This window comes from Miscanthus floridulus, chromosome 19 (genome assembly GCF_019320115.1).
Source record: "Miscanthus floridulus cultivar M001 chromosome 19, ASM1932011v1, whole genome shotgun sequence".
NCBI classification, from domain to species: domain Eukaryota; kingdom Viridiplantae; phylum Streptophyta; class Magnoliopsida; order Poales; family Poaceae; genus Miscanthus; species Miscanthus floridulus.
Window position 1 is genome coordinate 5,115,947 of NC_089598.1, and position 12,140 is coordinate 5,128,086.

The window sequence follows — 12,140 nt, forward strand, 5'->3', positions numbered from 1 at the left end:
CGCCCGTCCCTTAATATGGGCCTCTTGTTTGAACCAAGTCCTTGAATATGTGGCGTACTAGGCCTCCCAGCCCGCGAACATCCGGCGGGTCTCCTCCTCGTACGACCACTCCCCGATCCAGACCCGTGTCCGTGGCACCCTGCACGGACGATTTTTTTAACATATTTTTTAAACTAATTTTAAATCTGTTTAATTTTTTTTTCTAAAATAAACACTTTTTGCTGCGCCTATTTTCCTGGCGCGGCGAAACATCTGTGCCGCGCTATACATGGTGACGTGGCTACAGAAATAACGTGGCGACGACCGCTAATCAATGATGTAGCAGGATCTACCACGTCACCGATCTTGACGCGACAGTGACGCTACACTAATCAATGATGTAGCAGAATCTACCACGTCACCGATCTTAACGCGACAGCGACGCTCAGGACGTGGCAGAGCCCGCGCCCGCGCGCCCGCCCGCCCGTCTCTGCACAGGTTTCTGCTGCTGTGATCTGTAGAAGAAGGTGGTGTGCACTGTTGTGGACTACGACTGAACACGATGCTAGCTTTTCTGGGTGTGTGGGAATCTGTGTGGAATCACATCATAACACATCTGTCGGTTGGTGTCGTGCAACAGCGAAACGTCTTTCGATCTCCCTGTTTGCTTTGGAACTTTGCATGCAACTAGTAGCTACTGATTCGACGTGTGCTAGCATAGCAGCTGCGTGATGCTCCCTCCTTGCTTTTATTTGGAGCATTATGGCCACCACTCGGACTGTATCATCAGGTTTCCAATGTTTTTTTTTTCCTGATAGATGTCCCCGATAAGAGAAGAGCAAGGCTGTCTTAGTTTAGGCACTTGTATCTGTCCCTTCCCTTGAGATTTGTGATTTATCATGTGTTAGCTAGTGTTTATGATTTTGTGATCCACTTGTGTTTTGCGTCTTTCATCAGCATGTCTTTTCCACATGTGTTCACCACAGCATTTGGTCTGCGAAAGTATGTGAGCCTGCATGCCGGCCTTGGTTTTCCTGTGATTTGAAAAGGGGCGTCCTTTCTTTTTCATTGGCACATGCAAGTGACTGTTTTTTCACCCGTTGCAAGTTGCAAGATATGAAGAGAAATTAGCTAGAACGATCCCTAGTATTTTCTGAATACTGCTGCGAAACTGTATGCTTCCTGTCCGTAAGTATATTAACTGCTAGTGATTGACCTAGCTAATTGTTTCAGAACAATAGACTTGATATGTGGTATCTCTGTGTGAATCTTGAAGAAGTGCCAGATGCCAATCTCTAAAAACTGAGTAACAATAATCTTTTGTTGGCATCATATGTGTTTATATTTCTTTCGTAAATATATCTTTTGTGATATTCAGTATGCAGTTCCTCAATAAAACTGTTTAAAATTATTTTTTTATTAATTAGTAATTATCATTACAATTTCAAGATTTGGGTTATTATTACTTAGGGCCCGTTTGGAACGCATGAATTTCATAGAAATCGCGCAAGAATTTCACAAGAATCAATTTAATTTTACAGGAAAAACACAGGAACAGGAAAGTTTTCCCAAACAGACCCTTACTTCTAATTGTCGCTATATAAATTATGTATACTTGAGTAGCATCTTTGGCCTCATCTAGCTAGTCAGTATTCTTGCGATCTTTTTTTTTTCTCGAACGTGCCTCGGGCACAGTGTTCATTAAACAGGAGAAAATAGTTTACTCGAAATTACAAATAAACGCCATGGTAATCCATCGATTACCAAAGCACAACGGCCCACGAGCAGCAAGCGAATTTGATTTACATACTACTGTGCTTGCGACAGGAATAACCCATGGAGACTACATCAGTGTTATCAAGGACAGCTGCCAAACACCACTCCTCGACCTCGCCCAAGATCGAGCAAGCCAGACCAGCGGTGTCAATAAAAACTCCATCAAAAGTGCACGAGTTCCTCTTCTTCTACAGTCTCCAGCCAATCAGAAAGAAGAGCCAACTAGGAAAAATCATAAACACTAGCTAACACCATGATAAATCACAAATCTCAAGGGAAGGGACAGATACAAGTGCCTAAACTAACACAGCCTTGCTCTTCTCTTATCGGGGACATCTATCTGGAAAAAAAAACATTGGAAACCTGATGATTCAGTCCTGAGTGGTGGCCATAACGCTCCAAATAAAAGCGAGGGAGCATCACGCAGCTGCTATGCTAGCACACGTCGAATCACTAGCTACTAGTTGCATGCAAAGTTCCAAAGCAAACAGGGAGATCGAAAGACGTTTCGCTGTTGCACGACACGAACCGAAAGATGTGTTATGATGTGATTCCCAGGCATATTGATATGTATGTTCCATAAGAAAAGAAATAGCAATTTTTAGTTTAAATTTATAGTTCAATTTTTCTATAAAATTGTTTCCGATTCACCAAACCTATTCTTATCTCTTTCTAAAGGAATTAAAAAACAAAATAAGAAAAAAAAATACTGGAATTCTGGATTTTTCCAATTTCTCTCATTAAAATATTCCAAAATTAAGAATGAATTTAGTTACTTAAATTCAAAAAGTGAATCAAAGAATTTCAGTATCTAGTTATTAGTTAAAAAAATATTTATTAAAATACAAAAAAAGATTGAATAATTTTACTTTCTAATCATTTTTGCACATACACCCTGTTCGCTGGTTGATTTCTTGACTGGTTTGAATTGGCTGGTGCTAGTTTATTGTGAGAGAAAAATACTATTGGTTGACTGATTTAGGCTGAATAAAACCAACAAACAAACTGGCTGATAGATTCCCACACACCCAGAAAAGCTAGCATCGTGTTCAGTCCTAGTCCTCAACAGTGCACACCACCTTCCTCCACATCACAGAAAGACAGCAGAAACCTGTGTAGAGACAGGGCGGGCGGGCGCACCGATTCGGACGCGTCACTATCGCGTTATCGGTAGCACGACAGACCCTGTTACGTTATGGGTCAGTGTCTTAGTCATTGTCACGTCCTTTTTGTAGTCGTGTCACCATACATGGCGCGGCACAGGTGTTTCGCCGCGCTAGGAAAATATGCGTGGCTAAAAGTGTTAGTTTTGAAAAAAAAAATTTTAATAGTCACCATGTTCGTTGGTTGGTGCTGATGCTGGTTTGGGCTGGCTGGTACTGGTTTTTTGTGAGAGAAAAACACTGTTGGCTGGTTGAATAAGCCTGGCTGAAACTAATAAGCGAATAGGGTGAGTGTTAGATTTAAAATTAGTTTAAAAAATATGTTAAAAAAAATCGCACGGACCATCTCCATGGTGAGGACGCTCAAATTAAACGGTTGAGGCAGAATGAGGTTACCCCGACGTAGGCGGCTTTCAGCATGTCGACGAGGCGGCGACTGTACTTGAACATCGCGTACCGGCACTCTTCCATGCCGGCATCTTTGTACCATATGGTCGACGTGTCCGCGGCCATCAGGCGCCAGCGACATCGGCAGCGCCGCAGCCGCTGCCATGAGAGCAGCCGTGGAGACCCCAACCCCCATCGTCTCAACCACGAGGCCAACGACGGGAGTTAGATCTACATCTCGGACAGGAGCATATCCCGGAGTTAGCCACTAATAAGGATTATATTAGCTCTAATTTCTCCCTCTGCAACCACGTTAATTAGGCCCCGTTCGGCTGACCTTAAGTTTTGGCTTGTTTGGCTTATTTTTTTCAGCCGGAACAGTATTTTTCCTCACAGCAATTCAGCCGGAACAATGTTTTTCAGCCAAATTTAGCCAATCGAACGGGGCCTTAACCTATGTATCATTTGAAAAATGGTAGTGCTAGTGCCTGGATGTCCGGACAGACGCCCTGGTCTACACCCCGTTCCCTACCACGACGCACGCAACGCCCTCCGCCCCACGCCCTTGCCACTCCAGAGGTGGCGTCCGTCCAGACGGAGCTCCTCGCTTGCGCCAGATGCACACAACTCCCTCCCTCCGCGCCCATCTTGCTTAGGTCGAGCTCGAACTACCACAGCAAGATGGAGGGAAGGGAAGAGAGGGGAGTGAGAGGAGAGGACGAGGCACGCCGCATGAGGAAGGCACGAGGTAGGAGCCAAAGCCCTGCGGCAGGTCACTCTCCTCCAACCACCGGCACCGTGCATCTCTGAATATATTTTTGAAACATTCAGATAAAACATATGCAACATACGTATAAAGACAGATGAAAAACTTGAAACATGTGCTTGAAACATGCGTGTATAGCCGTTGCAATATGTTCGACACCAGATTGTCGGCACGAAATTTCGTCCCGTGCCGAGGACACACGAGCAAGCCGGAAGGGTCTGCTCGATAGAGCTGTAGATCCACCTAGCTTCAACGCAGGGGTGGTCGATCCTGCGTACTCCTTCCGAGACGTGTCAGTCAATTTGACCCTGCAATTGACAAGGAGAGAAAGTTTATCAGTAATTTAGGGCAGAACGTGCCGGTGTTGCCAGACAGTCCCGAATGTGCGGCTCTGAGAGCCGATATGAAAGGAGATCGACTAAATAGTCGATTCCAGCATATTCATAGGAATAAATTAATTAAAGCTCATGGGGTCATGCAGGAAAAATCGGTTATCACTTAGGTTGAATACCATTATTTGAACAAATATTAGTCAATTGCAATAATATATTAATAATGATTGGTTTATGCTAAGCTAATGACTGCAAGTAACCGAATCCCTTTTATATGAAAGAAACAGCTCGACACCATTTAACCATTTAATAAAGATAAATCTAATGAACATATTAGATCTCATCTATCGCTATGACCAGTGGGGCATGAGGCAAAATCATGCAGGCCGTAGAAACAATAATAGACTCGACGACCCTAACTCATTACTAATATCAGTGGGGCATGAGGCAGAATCATGCAGGCTGTAATACAATAAAAAGATCATGGGGCTAACACATCTTTCAACTTATCTTTACTTCAATGGTCTCGTGACGTGAGCTGTTCGTGAAAGCACTCGATATCGGCTAAAACAGCCGATTCAGGCATAGAGCACAGTTAAAGTCATGCCCTATCAGGAACAGATCTACCGAATAACGATCCCCACTCCACGGTGCTAACAGTGGGGTGTGAGGCAGAATCACATAGTCCGTGATAACGGGCCATGAAACGGTTTTCATTAACCAATAGATCTATTCAAGACGCCTCATGCCTTAACCGCACGCTATGCACGATTAAGATTGATATAAAACAGCTGATAAAACATAACTCATCGTTTAAAGTGTAGATTAGATCAATTTTAGTTTAACAAACGATGGACTAAACAAGATATAAGGCCGATCTAGATCAATCTCAATTGGACGAAATGATATTGCTATAATTAGACGAATAATGGAAGCAATAAGCAATATCGGTAACTTAATGAATCTATCCAAAGGAACGCCACCCTTAGACAGAGCCGATAACTTTACCTTAATCTAGTTCATGCAGTGGGGGTCGACCGGATCGATGCAGCCATACTTGAACTAGACAAGAATCGATAACTAACTTATATCAGAGTTGCAGTGGAGGTCGACCGGATTGATGCAGCCGTACGAACAGAGATATAAGCCATGACGGTACTTACAGACAAGCAGTGGAGGTCGACCGGATCGATGCAGCCGTACTCGCTAAAAAACTCACCGAGATCTACTCTACTCCTACTCCTAAGGGGTGGCCGGAGCCAAAAAAGTAAATGACTTGTATTTAATTGATTGTGTCTCTCTACAATAGCCGAGGTTTAATATTTATACCCGGAACCCACGCATGATTCCTATCTAAGCACGACTCATCACAATTTTTGGCCCTAGAGAAAATATTCCTAATTTTAAGATAACTTGAACTCTAATCTTTCCCTTTTTGTAGAGTCCAACATGCCTTGCCCCGACGCCGATCGTAGCCTTTGTCGTTATCTGCTGGCGCTACCTGAAGAAAGCTGATTCCAGTATTGCATTCGAATCAGCTGATACCGACTTGCACGCGATTGATTCCTTGATGACATGATCTTGGGAACTTTCAAGTCCCTGTGATTCTTCTCTCAAATTTTGGTGTAAACACATACCCCCCAATTTTAGGATAAAAATAATTTTATTCCAAAATTATCACGTTTGTATCCCCGATTGGTCCGCAGTCACGGATAGAGAATCTTGATCTGGGGTCTACTGTTTGTCGCCGTCTATGTCAGCTCATGAACCCACGCTTCAAAACCTTCACGAGATCATCATTGCTTCACGGGCACCTGAATTCATCTTTTTAGGCTGGCTATAAAATGTCTATCCGACCCTGGTGAGAGCAACTCAACAATTTAGCGATGTTTCTCTTCTGCCTGCTTCCTCGAGTGCCTCTAGCTCCGTCGGACCCTCTATGGTCTTTGCTATGAAGATCTTGAGTGGTTAGAAGAATTCTTGTGCATTGTGTCGCTCATCTTAGCACCTTGTCGAGCAAGAGGATCAGCTACTGCGGCTAGAAGAATTCTTGTGATACCACCTGAGTCTTCTCTCCATGCTCACAGAGTTGTTTCAGTGTTTGCAAGGGCTAAAATGTGTGGACACCTTCCCCTTATTTGTTCCACCAAACGCCCACTGGGAAAGCCACAGGCTTCTTTCCCACAGTTTTCTAGTCACCGGGAAACCAGCTGGGCATCTGTTAGGCGGGCGGACCTCCTTTTCCTAGCACAATTTTATCAACGGGCCGATGCGACTCAGTTCACGATGACCTTCGGCCTTGTGGGGACCTGGACCCTTCAATCCAAAGAAGCCTTGGTGGGTTGATCTCTGGTCAATGTAAATTCTTCATATCCATCCCAAGATATTTTGTAATTTGGGGAAGCAATAAAACCGAATCTATTACCTCTTCGTTATCTGTCCCCTGAATTTCCGGAGTGTCGATCCATTTCCGTATCTGATTTTAATTTCAGACCCCCGACGAAATCTATCTCCTCACCTTCCCGGGCTATATATACGGGCCACAGCTGGGATCGAAAAACAACCCGTTTCGTCTCAAACCCTCTACGTCCTTAGTATAGTTCCTGCTTTTCTGTAGGTTTGATATCATGGAAAACAGCAAGAGGTCTACTGAGGAGGCTCTCAATAGGCCCGCATCATCGCGCCAACGCCTTCATCGCTGGGAAGGTGCAACTAGGGATGTCCCCACCGTCCCGGAGCACAGGGCCGACTCTGCTCAGCCTTCGGGGCCATCTTCAGCACTGATTCGTCGCCAGCTTCCCTATTATCCGAGGAGGCGGATCGATAATGGCGATCTGCTTGCCCCCATTGATCTGACTAATCAGAATCTAGCCAACTGTCTTTCCCTCGTAGAGTCGGCTCTGGCCATGATTCAAATCCGATCATCCTCCGAGACCGATCTAGGGGAAAGGCTGGCCGGGGCTAAAGCCAGAATCACAGGTGAGACGGCTACCACAATTTCCTTTTGCCTTTTCTTAACTTTACCTTCAAGATTTTCTGATCATCCCTTCTTTGAATCTTTTAGATCTAACCACTCAGTTGGAAAGCCTTCAATCAGCTGCAGATCATGCGGCGGGATTTGTCAATGCTAGGGGCGCCATTCTGGTGGTTCATTTGCATGACATCCCAAACCACGTCAGGGAGGTTGCTCTTCATGGCGTTCGTCATGGTGCTGCCACGGCGTTGGCTGCTGCACAAGCCCACTCTGGCCACAATCTTTGGCTTCTTCCTCACGGTTTCCCAGACGTGGCGCACCCTGGGGATCATGAGCGCTTGGTTGAGGATTTTCTTAGCGCCGCCAACTCTGTAGCCATCAACACCCTGGCCGATGATATAGTGAGCAAAGTGTTTTCTGGCCCGTAGCTTGTAATAGATGATATTTAGCAAACAATTTCCTCGTCTTGAGTGATTTTCCTTTGTTTCACATCACTTCATCCGTGTTTGCTTTGCTCCTATAGGCGATACACATCATACCGGCTTTTACCCCTTCAGGTCTATTTTTGCACTAGAGGCGATAACTTTCTGATATCGGCTATTAGAGCTGTCGACCGAACAAATCGGCTATTAAGTATTAATCCAAACACTGGGGTAATATTTCTTTAGATATTTCCCGTTGATTTCTCAGCCAAATTCTTCCTCCCCTCTTAGTGTTTTCAAAATATAAGCATTACCAGGCGCATAACGTTTGATCCGATAAGGTCCTTCCTAATTAGGTGACCATTTGCTGAATTTACTGTCTTTTGACCCAATCGGCAATTTCACTTTCCAGACCAAGTCTCCTTCAGAAAATTGCTTAATCTTAACCTTTTTATTGTAATATTTTGCAACCCTCAGTTTGTTGGCTTCGATATTTTTAAGAGCACGCAGCCGAAGGCAACTCAAGTCCTCCAAGTCATCTATCATAAGATTCTTGTAGACTTCGGCTGTCAAATCATTCTGTAATGTAACACACCTCGACCCAGTCTGAACTTCCCAAGGAAGAACTGCATTATGGCCATACACAAGTTTGTAAGGCGACGTTTTGATTGATCCATGACAGGCCATCCTATATGCCCATAGTGCCTCATTAAGCGTCGAATGTCATTTCCTTGGCTGTTCTTCAATCTTTTTCTTGATCAGCTTAATCCTAATCTGATTGGACGCCTCTACCTGGCCATTAGCCTAAGCATAGTAAGGATAAGAATTCAGTTGCTTGATTCCTATACTGGCAGCAAAATCCCCAAACTCCTTTGATGTGAACATTGTCCCCTGATCGGTAGTTATAGTTTGAGGAATCCCAAAACGATACAAAATGTGCTCCTTGACAAAATCAACCATGTTCTTTGAGGTCACTATCTTCAAAGGAATTGCCTCAACCCATTTAGTGAAGTAATCTATGGCTACCAGTATGAACTTATGTCCTTTGCTTGAGGGCGAAAAAATCTGGCCAATTAAATCAATTCCCCAACCTCGAAACGGCCATGGCTTGATTATCGGATTCATGGCCGATGCACATGATTTTTGGATATTACCAAAACATTGACAATCCGGGCATCCCTTGTAATATTCAAAACAGTCTTCCAATATCGTTGGCTAGAAATATCCAGTTCTGTGAATAATCCACTTCATCTTATAAGCCGATTGATGAGCCCCACATATCCCTTCATGCATCTCGCCCATCAATACCTTAGCTTCTTCTCGATTTAGGCATTTGAGCAATACTCCATCGACTGTTTTGTAATACAGCTGATCATTCAGTAACACGTACTTAGTCGATTTATACCTTAGTTTCCTGGTGACTTTCTATGATGGATTTCTAAGGTAGTCGGCTATCTCGACTCTCCAATCATCATTCAAGGCTTCACTACTCAAGACTTCTCGAAACACTCGATATCCTGACACACTTTGAGCTGGGCGATTAGCCTCTTGGTTTTGTGCTCTCGGAATATGTTGGAAAGAGACGCGAAGAAATTCTTTGAGCAACTTTTGGCACTCATCATAGTATCCTTTCAAAGTATCTTCTTTGCACTCATATAGGCCGATCAACTGATTAATGATTAACTGTGAATCTCCAAATACTTCAATTGCTTCGGCCCTTACTTCATGAAGAAGTTGAAGTCCCTTAAGAATAGCTTCATACTCCGCTTGGTTGTTGGTAATCACTGGTTCAGTTAGAAGAGCATACTCAAAACTTGTCCCCTGAGGAAAAATAATAACAATACCAATGCCACCACCTTGCTTGCATGATGATCCATCGAAGAATAACGTCTAAGGCATCGGCTCTACATAACCAATGCTTGGCTTATGATGCTGGGTGACAAAATCGGCCATTATTTGTCCTTTAACTGCTTTAGCTGATTCGTACTTCAAGTCAAATTCCGATAATGCAAGAATCCACTTTCCCACTCTTCCATTTAGTATTGGCATTGATAACATGTGCTTGATCACATCAGCCTTGGAAACAACCGTACATTCGGTTGATAATAAGTAGTGTCATAACTTAGTGCAAGAGAAATACAAGCACAAGCATAACTTTTCGGTGGGAGAATATTTTGTTTCTGGATCCAGGAGCCTTCTACTCATATAGAAAATGACCTGCTCTTTTCCTTCAAATTCTTGCATCAAGGCGGATCCAATGGTCTTGTCATCAGCCGATATGTACAACTTAAAAGGCTTATCTTGCTGAGGAGAGACCAGCACAGGCGGACTTTTCATGTATTCCTTGATTTCTTCAAATGCCTTTTGTTGTATGTCACCCCACTTGAATTCTTGATCATTTTTCAACTTCAACTAGGGAGAAAACGGCAGGATCCTTTCCGACAAATTTGAAATGAATCTTCAGATGAAATTAATCTTGCCAAACAGAGATTGCAACTCTGTCTTAGTAGTCGAGGGCACTGCTTCATCAATTTCCTTCATGATCTTCTGACTGACTTTGATCCCCCTCTCGTGGACCATAAAACCCAAGAATTGTCTAGCTGATACTCCAAAGCCACACTTATTAGGATTCATCTTTAGGCCATGCTTTCTTGTGCATTCCAGAGTCTCCCGCAAATCAACTAGATGCTCCTTGTACCCCTTGGATTTTATCATCACATCATCAATGTAGATTTCAACAATTCTGCCGATCAACTTATGAAAAATATAATTCATCTGATAAGTTGCACCGGCATTCTTCAGACCAAAAGTCATCACAACCCACTCAAATAAACCGATTGTGCTGGGGCACCTGAAAGTGGTTTTTGCTATGTCTTCCTCAGCCATGAAAATCTGGTTATATCCCGCATTGCCGTCCATGAAGCTAATAACTTTGTGCCCGGCGGCTGCGTCTACCAACATATCAGCTATCGGTATTGGATAACCATCCATGGGTGTGGCTTTATTCAAATCCCTAAAATCGATGCAAACTCTTAATTTCCCATTCTTCTTATATACAGGGACAACGTTCGATATCCACTCTGCATATTGGCACGGTCGGATAAACTTTGCCTCCAGTAACCTTTTAGTCTCCTTCTTGATATCATCCAGTATGTTCGGATTAAACCTCCTTGGAGCTTGTTTAAATGGCCAATATCTAGGTTTGATGGGCAATCGATGTTCAACAATTGATCGGTCTAAACCAGGCATCTCATAATATTCCCAAGCAAAACAGTCTTTAAATTCCTTCAATAAATCAACTAACTCTCCCTTATACTCAGGGTCCAACTTGGCACTTACATACATCGGCCTAGGTCTATCTCAAGAACCAATGTCTACTTCTTCTAATTCATCGGCCGACGTGAAGCCATGTCCTAGTTTACCATTTGTACCATCTATTGGATTATCCATTAAAACAAGTTTTCAAAGCCGACTGCTTGGATCGGCTGTTGGCTTTCATTATTGACTCCAAAGAAGCCTCCTTCCCATATCTTGCTAGAGAAGCATTCAAAGTCTCCTAGTTCCTAGAACACTGGATTAGCTGTTGTGATACTCACAGACTCATCAGCATGAACCATTTTGATGTCATCTCCATGCCATTGAATCAAACACTGATGCATGGTCGATGGCACACAATAGTTTGCATGAATCCAGTCATGACCGAGGAGTAAACTATATGAACCTTTTCCATCGATGACAAAGAATGTGGTGAGCAGAGTTTTACTCCCGATTGTCAATTCGATGTTTATTGCCCCTAGGGTCTTAGATGTGTTACCTCCAAAGTCTCTAAGCATCATGTTGGTCTCAATCAGATCTCCTGGTCCCTTGTCAAGTTTATGAAAAGTGGTGTAAGGCATGAGATTGATAGAAACGCCTCCGTCCACCAACATCTTGTTCATCGGCTTCCCATCAACAAAACCTTTCATATATAAAGCCTTCAAGTGCCGATGCTTGACTGGTTTATCAAATATCGCTTGCTGTATAACTACCAACTTGGCAACTATTTCTTCATACTCTGATTCGTCACAATCCGAATAAACTTCTTGATCTGCCGGAACTCTGAACTCTGATGGCAACAGAAAAGCCATCTGAATATTAGCCGATGGTTGCCTTCTATCGGCTGTTTGCTTAGCACGCCATACTTGAGGTTTACCAGCTGTTTGGGCCTGTTCCAACTCTATGTTCTTTAGGCGCTACACCCTTCTCTTCTGGCTTCTTGTCAAACCTCTTGGGCACCATTGGCCTTCCTGCCAGACATACTCTCTCTCATTGCCTTCTTCTTCATAATCAGCCCAGTCTTGG